We start from the raw sequence: 15,213 nt of genomic DNA, 5'->3' as shown, positions 1-15,213 counted from the left end.
TATCATTCGGTGGTGTTGAGAAGTCTGGCCCAATCCAGCCCTTGTTCATTTTTATAAGAGTCAGCCTGTCAGCATTTTCAGTTGACAGGCGGATGCACTTATCAGTTATAATTCCACCAGCAGCACGAAAAAAACGCTCAAATAAAACGCTAGCGGCAGGGCAGGCCAGAACCTCCAAGGCGTAGAGAGCCAGTTCATTCCACATATCCAGCTTGTATACCCAATAATTATAAGGCACAGAGGAATCACGGAGGACGTTGGCACAGTTGACAAGGTACTCCCTCAGCATCTTCTCAAACTTTGCACTCCTTGTAAGAGTACCCCGCACCTCAGGGCCTGTGCGATGGGAGGGGCTGAGAAAATTCTCCCAGAACTTTGACAGTGTTCCCCTGCTGGATTGGGGTTGTGTCTCTCTCGCCTGTAGTCCTTTGTTGTCTAACTTACTGTGACCTCTGCCACCAGCGTTTTCAGATGGGAATTTTTTTAATAGTTCCGCAATAAGGGCCTTCTGGTACTGCCCCATTTTTGTAGACCTGTCCGCCTCAGGAAAAAGATATATAAAGTTCTCCTTGTAGCGTGGGTCTTGAAGTGTCACCAACCAGTAATGACTGTCACCCAAAATTTTGAGAACGCGAGGGTCACGGGAAAGGCAGTGTAACATAAACTCAGCCATGCATGCCAGACTGCTAACAGGCAAGACTTCCGTGTCCTCACCAAGAGGACGACTGACCATGCTCTCCTCCTCCTCTCTGTCCTCAAGACATCCACGCTGAACAGACGGTATGACAGTTGTGCAGGTAGTACCATCTATAGTGCATGAAACTAGCTCATGTTCTTCCTCCTCCTCCTCTTCATTGTCATACAATCCATGTTGGGATGAGATGAGGCTGGGCTGTGTGTAATCACCCAATATAGTTCCTTGCTCCATCTCATCGTGCTCCGCCTGCAATGCATCATCTTTGATTGTGAGCAGAGAGCGTTTCAGAAGACAGAGAAGCAGGATGGTGATGCTAATTATGGCGTCATCGCCGCTCATCATCTTGGTGGAGTCCTCAAAGTTTTGGAGGATGGTACATATGTCTGACATCCATGTCCACTCCTGAGGACTTATGTGTGGAGTCTGAACTGAATACCGACGGCCTTGTTGATGCTGGTGTTCAACAACTGCACTCTTCTGTTCACAAATCCTTCCCAACATCTGCAGTGTAGAGTTCAAACGCGTGGGGACATCACACACCAGTCTGTGAACTGGAAGCTGCAAACACTGCTGAAACACGGCAAGGGCAGCGGAAGCTGTAGGTGACTTTCTAAAATGGGCACACAGTCGGCGTACTTAAACAAGCAGATCCAGCAGCTCCGGGTAGGTGTCACGGGTGTGTCAGAGGTGACAGACAGTCGCCCTGTAGTGGTTTGCAGGAGATCTCCACATTTGGCAATGCAGACAGCTGCCTAGATGCGAGGCTGTGTTTAGGACCCAGCGACTACCTCCTTTTAGTCTGGGTGTATATATACCTGGTGTGTCTAGGTGGGTTTCGCTGGTTATACTCATTTCTACTTGGAACTTGGCTGAAGCAGCATCACGTCCTCTCTGGAGTATTGAGGCTGTATGCCCTGTTGCAGTTCTTCTAAAGCTGAGTTGTTGTTCCCCTGTGTTGTGTTCCCCTTTTGTCTTTAGAGTGCTAGCGGAGGTTGACTAGTGCTCATCTCCTTCCACCCCCAGCTATAGCCTTATGCCAGGGATAGTAGGGCAAGGCACGTGATCGGCGACAGCTGCAGAGGCAGTATAGGGACGTTAGGGGGAGACAATGTGATGCTAGTCCAGATTAGGAGGTCACCTCTTCCTCTTTTCCCTAGTGTCTGGGCTCCCTTTCCCTTTCCCCACTGTGTTGCACACACACCTGACATGACTGTCTGTGTTGCACTCACTCCTGGCGTGACAGTAGGATTTGAGAAACCGCTGAACCACAAGGTTAAGCACATGGGCCAGGCATGGTAAGTGTGTGAGCTCGCCTCGCCTCAGAGACGCCATCAGGTTCCGGACATTGTAACACACGACCATGCCTGGCTGTAGGTTCAGCGGTGTGAGCCACAGATCTGCTTGCTCTTTCAGAGCTGTCCACAACTCTTCAGCATTGTGCGGTTTGTCACCTAAGCATATTAGCTTCAGTACAGCCTGTTGCCGCTTGGCCTAGGCAGTGCTCCCAGCTTGTGACTGATGTGGTCATTTCGGAGATGGAGGCTGAAGAGGAGAAGGAGGCTGAGGAGGATGAAGTGAAGGAGCTGTAGACTGTGGGGGCAACCCTGATTGACCTAGGGCCCGTAATCTTTGGCATCGGGAGGACGTGTTCCGTCCCACGGTCCGACTGGGTCCCGGCTTCCACTATGTTAACCCAGTGTGCTGTCAGCGAGATTGGCCTTCCCTGCCCACAAGCACTTGTCCATGGTTAGGTGGACTTTCCCGGTAACTGCATTGTCGAGGGCATGGCTAATGTTTTGAGACATGTGCTTGTGTAATGCGGGGACGGCACAATGGGAGATATAGTGATGGCTGGGGACCGAGTACACAGGGATGGCCGCCGCCATCAGGTTGCGGAATGCTTTCGTCTCCATGAGCCTCAAATGCAACATTTTGAGCGCAAACAGTCGCGAAATGTGAGAATTTAGTAGTGTGGCCTGTGGGGCTCCATTTTTGCGCTTGCGTTCCAAGGACTGGGGTATGGACAACTGAGCACTGCGCTGGGACAAGGATGTGGATGTACTTCCTGATGCTGCTACTTGAGAAAGTGCAACAACAGGTGAAGGGCAGGAGACATCTTCGCATGCACCATGAACAGGGGATTGGCTTGCATGCACAACAGCGAAAGATGCAGTGGTGCCACCCGCAGACACTGTTCCTGGACCCTGGGGTTCGGCCCACAAAGTTGAGTGCTTTGCTGCCATGTGCCTGATCATGCTGGTGGTGGTAAGGCTGGTAGTTTTGCCACCCCTGCTCATGCTGGCTTGGCAGTAGGTGCAAATGACCTTTTTAGGTTTATCGGCAGAGTCTTTAAAAAACAACCAGACTCGGGAAGACCTAACAGTTGCACTGGCAACTTCCTTCATGTTGGTGTTATGGGGAAAGGTTGTCTGCCTTCTGTCTGCGGCCACCACACTGCTTCTTCCTGCCAGTTGGGGTGCTCTTCCTCCCTCCCCCTGTGTGCTGCTGTCCTCGCACTGCATGTCCTCCTGCCAGGTTGGGTCAGTTACTATATCATCCACCACCTCGTCTTCCACTTCTTCTCCCTGGTCCTCCTCCTGACTTTCTGGCAATTGTGTCTCATCATCGTCCACCTCTTGTGACACTTTCCCACCGCCTCCTTTGTGTCACCGTGGCTGCTCAAATATTTGTGCATGGCTACATGCAATCTCCTCATGCCCCGCTTCAAGTGGACCAGGTGAGAGGCCCGAATATTTAAATGGAAAAGTGAACAGCTCTTCGGAATGTCCAAGTGTGGGATCAGTAGTCTCTGGGCACTCGGCATTGTGGGAGGAAGGAGGTTCAGGGTGAGGAATATGCGGTCCAGAAGCACGGCTACTGAGACTTGACCATGTGGAAGACAGGGTGGGGGTGGTGGCTAAGTGACTGGAAGCATTATGTGATATCCAACCAATAATCTTTCCACACTGCTCTGTGTTCAATAGTGGTGTTCTGCGGTCCCCTATTAATTGAGACAGGAAGGTCGAGCGAGAAGATGTGGGTGTTTGTTGTGGCACAATTTCAGCTTTCCCGCGGATTCGCCCACTGCATGCACCATCACCATCACGTCCAGTTCCCCGTCCCTTACCACGTGCCTTGCCCATTTTAAATGGAGGACAATAACTTCCATGCTCACTACAAATGGCTGAATTTGGAGTGAACTTATATGTGATCCGTGTGACGGACAAACCACAGTTTTAAATAGCTGGCCTGTAGGTAACTATTTTTAATAGCCAACTGGTGTCAATAGCTTCACTGACACACTGAAACAAAATTTCAATGGAGGCCAGAAATGGCAGTATTTGCAGCGCAATTATATGTGATCTGTGTGACGGACATACAGCAGTTTAAAATAGATGGCCTGTAGGTAACTATTTTGAACAGCAAACTGGTGTCAATTGCTTCACTGACACACTGAAACAAATTTTTAATGGAGGCCAAAAATGGCAGTATTTTCTGAAAACGTATATGTGATCCGTGTGATGGAGAAAACACAGTTTTAAATACCTGGCCTGTAGGTAACTATTTTGAACAGCAAACCAGTGTCAAAAACTTTGCTGACACACTGAAACAAATTTTTAATGGAGGCCAGAAATGGCAATATTTTCTGAAAATGTATATGTGATCCGTGTGATGGAGAAAACACAGTTTTAAATACCTGGCCTGTAGGTAACTATTTTTAACAGCAAACTGGTGTCAATAGCTTCACTGACACACTGAAAAAAAATTTCAATGGAGGCCAGAAATGGCAATATTTGCAGCGCAATTATATGTGATCCGTGTGACGGACAAACCACAGTTTTAAATAGCTGGATTTTTAGTGCTGTAATTTGGAAAGGACCTGGCTGTATTCTGCCGTGCCAACAAATGGCACAGAAAAACTGTGTTCTCTGGATTGCTTTTTAAGCAAATAATGAGGATTAAGATCTAAAAAAAAATATTCCTGGCCCCTGAGACCTGGGCCTATGTCTAGAAATGTCTAACAGCAGCAGACAGAACTGGAATGGAGCCTCTTGTGCTATATGCACTGCAGTCTGCTATATACACTGCCTGCCTACATACACTGCCTGCCTGATATCTCTGCAAATGTATTAGTCCTCAGAAGGACTGTTTGTTGAGATGGATATGTGCATATACTTCCGCTCTACCTACACTACCTAATAAACAAGCAAATCTCTCCCTAGCTCAGCAGCACCTCTCCCTACACTGTCTGATTCCGGAGTGACTGTGACGAGCACGACGGCGCCAGGTCTGATATAGACCTGATGACGCTGTGCGGCCAGCCAATCACTGTAATGCCACAACCAACATGGCTGTGGCATTAAAGTGAGTGGCAGGCAATCCCTGCATGTTCTTTGGCTCTGTAAAGAGTGCCAAACATGCAGGGAGGGGACCCGAGCTCCCGTCGAGCAACCCCAGAAATACTCGGCGAGCGCCGAACATCTCGAGCAGTAAGATGCTCGGGCGAGCACCGAGCAGTAGCGAGCATGCTCGCTCATTACTACCAGAGACAAAACATGACAGGGCTAATGTTGACACTTGCACCACTATTGATATGTGGTTTATAGGCAGGGGTTACAGTTATTAGAAAATATACATCATCTTCCTTGGTTCGCGCTGGCGTGAAAAATGTATGTCTCGTCAATATCGGATTGATACAAACTTCGATATTCAATATTTTCCTTCAGAGACATATGCCAAAAATGCAATATTTCCCTTGCAGGGACAAAATGGTCTAGTGTAAATGTAGAATAAACAGTGACTGTGAAGGGAGAAGAGCACAATAGGGTAAAACCCTAATATAGGAGACAGTAAAAACAATAGGTTTTTCTCACCTTGGGTGGTTGTGTGAAGATACAACCACTATAAAGATTTAGATAGCCAGCTGCCACTGGGGGATAGATCCGCCAGAGAGAAATTACCAAAACAGAATAAAAACACGCTTAAAAATTGGCTACACTGCTGGAAAGAAGTCTTTGGCTGCGATATTCATTAGAAGGTTCTTTATTGTCCACTATGTGTTTCAATGCCGTACTGGCATGTTATCAACTGTTGTTTTTTTTACACTTAAAAATCAGGTCAGTGTACTCCCGCGAGAGCGCTTCATTAAGATTGGGGTGCTTTATGCCAATCTTAATGAATCGTCCCCATTGTTTTTATCAGAGGATGAAAAATTAACTGCCACATTTCTCATATTAGTAGTACAGCACATAGAACATTTTTTACAAGGAAAAATACATTTTTTTCATTTAAAAATCCTCAGTTGCTATAATTTTTTCATATTTTTCCTTTCTTGGCTGCCATTAATATAAAATTCCATATATTTTTTGCATTTCAAGGAGAAGTTCCCCTATCCGCATATCCTATCAAAGGATCCCTTAATGTCTATTGACAGGTTTGTCCATTTTCAGGAAAGTCAACCACAAACTATGAAAAATACCTAAAATAACAAACTCAGCAGGTATTTATTCTCCCTGGATTCAGCACGGGTGCCTCACTACTACTCTGTTCCCTGTGTTTTGGTTGTAGCGGTGATGTTACAGTGAAGGAAATAGTCAATTTGTATTTCTTCCATTTTCTTACTATTGCTCCAACTGTTGTCTCCTTCTCACCCAGCATATTACTTATGCCTGACATCCTTAGAAAGCTCTTTGGTCTTGCCCATGTTGTAGAGGCTAGAGTCTGACTGATTAATTGAGTCTGTGGACAGGAGTCTTTTATACAGGTGACTATGTAAGACATCTAATTTATACAATGTGATTTTCTTGATTTTTTTTGGGATATTCTATATCTCAATGTTAAAATTAACCTACCCTTAACCTACCCTTAAATTATAGACTGTTCATGTCTTTGTCAGTGGGAAAACTTACAAAAAATGCAAGGGATCAAATAATTATTTCCTTCACTGTACATCAACAGTACATGTCACTTCTCTAGATAGTCCTGTGTGCAATCAAACTCGGGCCAGCTGCTGAGCTCAGGGCATGAGCAGCTGAGCTCAGAAACTGGCTAAAACTGTGATGTCCCTGCTCTAGCCAGTCACTGAGCTAGAGCACTAAGCACAGTGGCGCATTCCATCAACCTCACCATAGACTTGTGTATAAGTTAAAATAAATGACCAAAAACAAAAATACTCCTCCACACCTTCGGCTATGTTCACAAGTAGCATTTTTTATGCGTTTTTGCACTTTTGTATTGCTTTCAACTATGACTAATGCATTCACCGGAAAATGTCATTTTAACATTTTACAACCTTATCTGGCCATGTGCTGTGTGACACATGCATAAAGTGCTGAAAAGACATGGGAACAGCATGGGGAAGACCCCTGGAAGCATCTCTGACTCCCAGGTCACTGTCTAAAAGTGTGCCCATCATAATAGATCCTTGCCGCATCAGAAGATGCAGACTTGCAACTATCCCCATGCAAGTTCTAGTCCCAGGGCAGTGTTCAATTGTACCTCCCCCATTCCTTGCAATACAAGCGCAAGTATGCAGCCTGCCACCCACCCACCCCCAGGCTGCAATACCATACTGCTTGCTTGCTTGAACTTGAAATTGGGCCTTTTAGGCATGTGGAGGCGGAATCTGGCCACCACGTCATGGCTGTGTTGGCGGCCTGGAATCCATACTCAGTCCCCAGCCGCCCGGCGCCCGGGTGTCCACACACAGTCCCCAGCTGCCTGGGGGCAGCTGGGTGTCCATAAACGGTCCCCAGCCGCCCCTATTTCTCCTTGGAACATCCCCCCACACACTTTTCTTAACCCGGACTGCTTTAGGCAGTATTGGACGAGCCCACCAGAGAACCAGACTCCTCCGGTGGGCCCTGACTTCTCCATCGGTGGAGTTGAGAGTGCCAAGGTGAGGAGCATGATGATGATGACAGAAGTTAGCATCTGCTATGTTTTCTTTTAATGCAAGTGTAAGTGTGCAGCCTGCCACCCACCCACCCCCAGACTGCAATTCCATACTGCTAACTGCCATAACAAGTGAAGACTGAGAGGAGGGGGCACTTGAAATGGGGCCTTTTAGTTTGGAGGAGGCCGAAGCTGGCCACTACCTCATGGCTGCTTCGGCAGCGAGGTATCCATACTCAGTCCCCAGCCGCCCCTATTTGTCCTGGTGTGCCTTATACATAAGATTAAGCGCGTATACCAAAACTTTACCTGTGCCCTCCCCAGTGCATTTAGTGGGAAGGAGAGCCTATTCCGCTGTAGTGTGTGCATGCCAAACCCCTGTTCATGGTACATGCGAAGATGTCTCCCACCTTGCACCTGTCGTTGCAGACTTGCAACTATCCCCATTCAAGTCCTTGTCCCAGGGCAGTGTTCAATTGTACCTCTCCCATTCCTTGCAATGCAAGCGCAAGTATGCAGCCTGCCACCCACCCACCCCCAGGCTGCAATACCATACTGCTTGCTTGCTTGCACTTTAAATTGGGCCTTTTAGGCATGTGGAGGCGGAATCTGGCCACCACGCCATGGCTGTGTCGGCGGCCTTGTATCCATACTCAGTCCCCAGCCGCCTGGTGGCCGGGTGTCCCCGCTTGCTCCCCAGCCTCCAGGGGGTGGCTGGGTGTCCATACTCGGTCCCCAGCCACCCCTATTTGTCCTGGCAACCTTTCCCACACTTTTCTTAGCCTGGCCTGCTTTAGGGCAGCATTGGCCGAGCCCACCGGACTATCAGACTCCTCCGGTGGGCCCTGGCTTCTCCACCAGGGGAGTTGAGAGTGCCAAGGTGAGGAGCATGATGAGGATGATAGAAGTTAGCATCTGCTTTGTTTTGTTGTAATGCAAGCGCATGTATGTAGTAGCGGCTAGGCCTGAGGTGGTCAGCGTTTTGGCGCCTATCCTACCTCCTCCGAGGATTGCTGGATGTTTTCCTGCTACTATCCAAGTTCTATGACTCCCGTTAAAACAAAGCTTCAGGTGATAAATGATGGATGAGGTAGTGGCAAAGGAGAAAGAGCAGGAGGAACAGGGACCATTCACATCAATATCAGGCCAGTCAACCAGATATGTCTTGTAGGATATGTTTCTGTAACAAAAGGAGTGGTTCGGCTACCCAGTTATAGGGCATACAGTGAGTGCAATGCCTACCAAAAATTTCGAGGCATTCCAATGCCCCTTGGAAATGACATGGAGGTCAGAGGGCGTTAACTAAACCTTTTTTCCATTTATAGCAACTTGGTCTCCTGTGCACTGTTGGCCTAAGCAGTGAATGAAAGGCTTTCCAAAAATTATGAGGAACTGCAATGCCCCTTACAAGAGGCATGTGTGGCACCCCAGGGGTCTGGTCACCACAGTAATAGAGATATTACGTCGGAGAGCAAGTGGGAGGTTTCCTGGTCAGGATCCCTTAAACATGCAACATCCTCCTGCCCCAGTCCTGGGAGGGGAGAATTCTGCCCTTATAAACTGGATCTGGGGCGGGGTTGAGTGAGTCAGAGAACAGTCAGAGTCAGAGTGAGAGCAAGGGAAAGTAACAGCAAGGAGCTCTGTAGGAGCTAGGAGCTAAAGACCAGGGGCTAGAAGCTGAGCAGAGCTCGCCCTGGCAGAAGACAATAGGAAGCGGACACAGGAGTCAGAGGCTGTGAGGACTTATATATCCAGCAGCAGAAACCAGCCGGCAGGGGATTTCAGGTCCTCTGGCCATAGAAGCCCGGAGGCTCAGTCACAAGCAAGGGACCAGCACCGCCGTCGTGGAGCGGAGGCTAACAGAAGGCCCCAAGTCACCAGCCATACGGGTGAGCACTACACGGTACACTCAGGGACGTGGGCTACTTCTACCCGCTTACAGCAAGGTAGCCAGGAAGAGTGCAGACAGACGGGGAAGCCTACAACTCCACCTGGCCAGGGAAACTCCTGCTTGCTCACAGACTGACCAGGCCTCTTATGCTAGCCAGTTCTCCCGGGAGGGTCTACCTTATAATCATCAGTAAAGACCCTGAACTGCACTGCAAAGACTCTGAGTCGTTCCTGCTGCGCTCGTGCACCATCACCCCCATCATCCACACTCACTGCCCTGAGGCTATACTCTTCCCGTGGGGAGTTATCCCATTCTCTGCTGCGCACACAACCCCAGCCTCAGTGGTCTGCCTGGCAGCGGTGGTACTCCCTGACCGCAATCCAAGCGTGGCGCAGTCGGACAATTAACCTCAAAACCTAAGAAAGACTGCCACTGGTTTGACCAGCCTGAGCCACGGGACCGGGTCACCGCCACAGAGACTACAGACCCCAGAGACCCGGCACCGGGTATCCCACACACGTGTACACACGGCCCAGGGGGCGCGTCACATGCAGTACAGCATATTACAAACATAAGTCCCATTATTGGGGAGTGGGTCTCCCATAGTATTTGCTTATGCCTTGCAAGCAAAAGCTGCCAAAAATTAGGACGGAGTGACTTGCAATGCCCCTTACAAGAGCCATGCAGTACAGCATATTACAAAAATAAGTCCCATTATTGGGGAGTGGGTCTCCCATAATATTTGATTATGCCTTGCAAGCAAAAGCTGCCAAAAAATTAGGACGGAGCAACTTGCAATGCCCCTTACAAGAGCCATGCAGTGCAGCATATTACAAACATAAGTCCCATTATTGGGGAGTGGGTCTCCCATAGTATTTGCTTATGCTTTCCAAGCAAAAGCTGCCGAAAATTAGGACGGAGCAACTTGCAATGCCCCTTACAAGAGCCATGCAGTACAGCATATTACAAACATAAGTCCCATTATTAGGGAGTGGGTGTCCCATAGTATTTGCTTATGCCTTGCAAGAAAGAGCTGCCAAAAATTAGGATGGAGCAACTTGCAATGCCCCTTCAAAGAGCCATGCAGTACAGCATACTACAAACATAAGTCCCATTATTGGGGAGTGGGTCTCCCATAGTATTTGCTTATGCTTTACCAGCAAAAGCTGCCAAAAATTAGGACGGAGCAACTTGCAATGCCCCTTACAAGAGCCATGCAGTATACCATATTACAAACATGAGTCCCATTATTGGGGAGTGGGTATCCCATAGTATTTGCTTATGCTTTCCAAGCAAAAGCTGCCAAAAATTAGGACGGAGCAACTTGCAATGCCCCTTACAAGAGCCATGCAGTACAGCATATTACAAACTTAAGTCCCATTATTGGGGAGTGGGTGTCCCATAGTATTTGCTTATGCCTTGCAAGCAAAAGCTGCCAAAAATTAGGACGGAGCAACTTGCAATGCCCCTTACAAGAGCCATGCAGTACAGCATATTACAAACATAAGTCCCATTATTGGGGAGTGGGTCTCCCATAGTATTTGCTTATGCCTTGCAAGCAAAAGCTGCCAAAAATTAGGACGGAGCAACTTGCAATGCCCCTTACAAGAGCCATGCAGTATTGCATATTACAAACATAAGTCCCATTATTGGGGAGTGGGTCTCCCATAGTATTTGCTTATGCCTTGCAAGCAAAAGCTGCCAAAAATTAGGACGGAGCAACTTGCAATGCCCCTTACAAGAGCCATGCAGTACAGCATATTACAAACATAAGTCCCATTATTGGGGCGTGGGTCTCCCATAGTATTTGCTTATGCCTTGCAAGCAAAAGCTGCCAAAAATTAGGACGGAGCAACTTGCAATGCCCCTTACAAGAGCCATGCAGTACAGCATATTACAAACATAAGTCCCATTATTGGGGAGTGGGTCTCCCATAGTATTTGCTTATGCCTTGCAAGCAAAAGCTGCCAAAAATTAGGATGGAGCAACTTGCAATGCCCCTTACAAGAGCCATGCAGTACAGCAAATTACAAACATAAGTCCCATTATTGGGGATTGGGTCTCCCATAGTATTTGCTTATGCCTTGCAAGCAAAATCTGCCAAAAATTAGGACGGAGCAACTTGCAATGCCCCTTACAAGAGCCATGCAGTACAGCATATTACAAACATAAGTCCCATTATTGGGGAGTGGGTGTCCCATAGTATTTGCTTATGCTTTCCAAGCAAAAGCTGCCAAAAGTTAGGACGGAGCATCTTGCAATGCCCCTTACAAGAGCCATGCAGTACAGCATATTACAAACATAAGTCCCATTATTGGGGAGTGGGTGTCCCATAGTATTTGGTTATGCCTTGCAAGCAAAAGCTGCCAAAAATTAGGACGGAGCAACTTGCAATGCCCCTTACAAGAGCCATGCAGTATACCATATTACAAACATGAGTCCCATTATTGGGGAGTGGGTATCCCATAGTATTTGCTTATGCTTTCCAAGCAAAAGCTGCCAAAAATTAGGACGGAGCAACTTGCAATGCCGCTTACAAGAGCCATGCAGTACAGCATATTACAAACTTAAGTCCCATTATTGGGGAGTGGGTGTCCCATAGTATTTGCTTATGCCTTGCAAGCAAAAGCTGCCAAAAATTAGGATGGAGCAACTTGCAATGCCCCTTACAAGAGCCATGCAGTACAGCATATTACAAACATAAGTCCCATTATTGGGGAGTGGGTCTCCCATAGTATTTGCTTATGCCTTGCAAGCAAAAGCTGCCAAAAATTAGGACGGAGCAACTTGCAATGCCCCTTACAAGAGCCATGCAGTATTGCATATTACAAACATAAGTCCCATTATTGGGGAGTGGGTCTCCCATAGTATTTGCTTATGCCTTGCAAGCAAAAGCTGCCAAAAATTAGGACGGAGCAACTTGCAATGCCCCTTACAAGAGCCATGCAGTACAGCATATTACAAACATAAGTCCCATTTTTGGGGCGTGGGTCTCCCATAGTATTTGCTTATGCCTTGCAAGCAAAAGCTGCCAAAAATTAGGATGGAGCAACTTGCAATGCCCCTTACAAGAGCCATGCAGTACAGCATATTACAAACATAAGTCCCATTATTGGGGAGTGGGTCTCCCATAGTATTTGCTTATGCCTTGCAAACAAAAGCTGCCAAAAATTAGGACGGAGCAACTTGCAATGCCCCTTACAAGAGCCCTGCAGTACAGCATATTACAAACATAAGTCCCATTATTGGGGAGTGGGTCTCCCATAGTATTTGCTTATGCCTTGCAAGCAAAATATGCCAAAAATTAGGACGGAGCAACTTGCAATGCCCCTTACAAGAGCCATGCAGTACAGCATATTACAAACATAAGTCCCATTATTGGGGAGTGGGTGTCCCATAGTATTTGCTTATGCTTTCCAAGCAAAATCTGCCAAAAATTAGGACGGAGCAACTTGCAATGCCCCTTACAAGAGCCATGCAGTACAGCATATTACAAACATAAGTCGCATTATTGGGGAGTGGGTGTCTCATAGTATTTGGTTATGCTTTCCAAGCAAAAGCTGCCAAAAATTAGGACGGAGCAACTTGCAATGCCCCTTACAAGAGCCATGAAGTACAGCATATTACAAACATAAATCCCATTATTGGGAAGTGGATGTCCCATAGTATTTGCTTATGCCTTCCAAGCAAAAGCTGCCAAAAATTTGGACGGAGCAACTTGCAATGCCCCTTACAAGAGCCATGCAGTACAGCATATTACAAACATAAGTCCCATTATTGGGGAGTGGGTCTCCCATAGTATTTGCTTATGCCTTGCAAGCAAAAGCTGCCAAAAATTAGGACGGAGCAACTTGCAATGCCCCTTACAAGAGCCATGCAGTACAGCATATTACAAACATAAGTCCCATTATTGGGGAGTGGGTGTCCCATAGTATTTGCTTATGCCTTGCAAGCAAAAGCTGCCAAAAATTAGGACGGAGCAACTTGCAATGCCCTTTAAAAGAGCCATGCAGTACAGCATATTACAAACATAAGTCCCATTATTGGGGAGTGGCATATTACAAACATAAGTCCCATTATTGGGGAGTGGGTGTACCATAGTATTTGCTTATGCCTTGCAAGCAAAAGTTGCCAAAAATTAGGACGGAGCAACTTGCAATGCCCCTTACAAGAGCCATGCAGTACAGCATATTACAAACATAAGTCCCATTATTGGGGAGTGGGTGTCCCATAATATTTGCTTATGCTTTCCAAGCAAAAGCTGCCAAAAATTAGGACGGAGCAACTTGCAATGCCCCTTACAAGAGCCATGGAGTACAGCATATTACAAACATAAGTCCCATTATTGGGGAGTGGGTGTCCCATAGTATTTGCTTATGCCTTGCAAGCAAAAGCTGCCAAAAATTAGGACGGAGCAACTTGCAATGCCCCTTACAAGAGCCATGCAGTATAACATATTACAAACATAAGTCCCATTATTGGGGAGTGGGTCTCCCATAGTATTTGCTTATGCCTTGCAAGCAAAAGCTGCCAAAAATTAGGACGGAGCAACTTGCAATGCCCCTTACAAGAGCCATGCAGTACAGCATATTACAAACATAAGTCCCACTATTGGGGAGTGGGTCTCCCATAGTATTTGCTTATGCCTTGCAAGCAAAAGCTGCCAAAAATTAGGACGGAGCAAGTTGCAATGCCCCTTACAAGAGCCATGCAGTACAGCATATTACAAACATAAGTCCCATTATTGGGGAGTGGGTGTCCCTTAGTATTTGCTTATGCCTTGCAAGCAAAAGCTGCCAAAAATTAGGAAGGAGCAACTTGCAATGCCCCTTACAAGAGCCATGCAGTACAGCATTTTACAAACATAAGTCCCATTATTGGGGAGTGAGTGTCCCATAGTATTTGCTTATGCCTTGCAAGCAAAAGCTGCCAAAAATAAGGACGGAGGAACTTGCAATGCTGGCACCCTGGTGGTATAGTGGTGGTGGAGGCTGAGGATAAGGAGAAGAAGATAAAACAGCCAAAACGAGGAAGCGTTTACCCATGTGTGGGTGTGAAGCGGTGCATGTGAATACACCTCCCGAAATAACACAGTGGATTTGACTTTATGTTACTCTGCTGTCATTTGGTGGTGATGAGAAGTCTGGCCCAATCCAGCCCTTGTTCATTTTGATAAGGGTCAGCTTGTCAGCATTGTCAGTTGACAGGCGAGTGCGCTTATCAGTTATAATTCCCCAAGCGGCACTAAAAACACGCTCCGATAACACGCTAGCGGCAGGGCAGGCCAGGACCTCCAAGGCGTACAGAGCGAGTTCATTCCATGTGTCCAGCTTGGATACCCAATAATTAAAAGGCACAGCGGAATCACAGAGGACGCTGGTACGGTCGGCAAGGTACTCCCTCACCATCTTTTGAAACTTTCCACTACTTGTGAGAGTACCCCGCGACTCAGGGCCTGTAAGCTGGGCGGGTGTCAGAAAACTGTCCCAGAACATTGACAGTGTTCCCCTGCCTCTGATGGATTGGAGTTGCATCTCTCTCGCCTGTACGCCTTGGTTGGGCAACGAACTGTGACCTCTGCCGCTAGCGTGTTCAGATGGGAATTTTTTTAAGAGTTCTGCAGCAAGGGCCTTCTGGTACTGCCCCATTTTTGTAGACCTCTCCACCTCAGGAATAAGAGAGTGAAAGTTCTCCTTGAAGCGGGGGTCTACAAGTGTCACCAACCAGTAAT

Source organism: Phyllobates terribilis, unplaced genomic scaffold (genome assembly GCF_046119375.1).
Source record: "Phyllobates terribilis strain yellow unplaced genomic scaffold, ASM4611937v1 Scaffold_3__8_contigs__length_932513732, whole genome shotgun sequence".
In the NCBI taxonomy this organism is placed as follows: Eukaryota; Metazoa; Chordata; class Amphibia; order Anura; family Dendrobatidae; genus Phyllobates; species Phyllobates terribilis.
Note: the sequence above shows the minus strand (reverse complement) of the source record.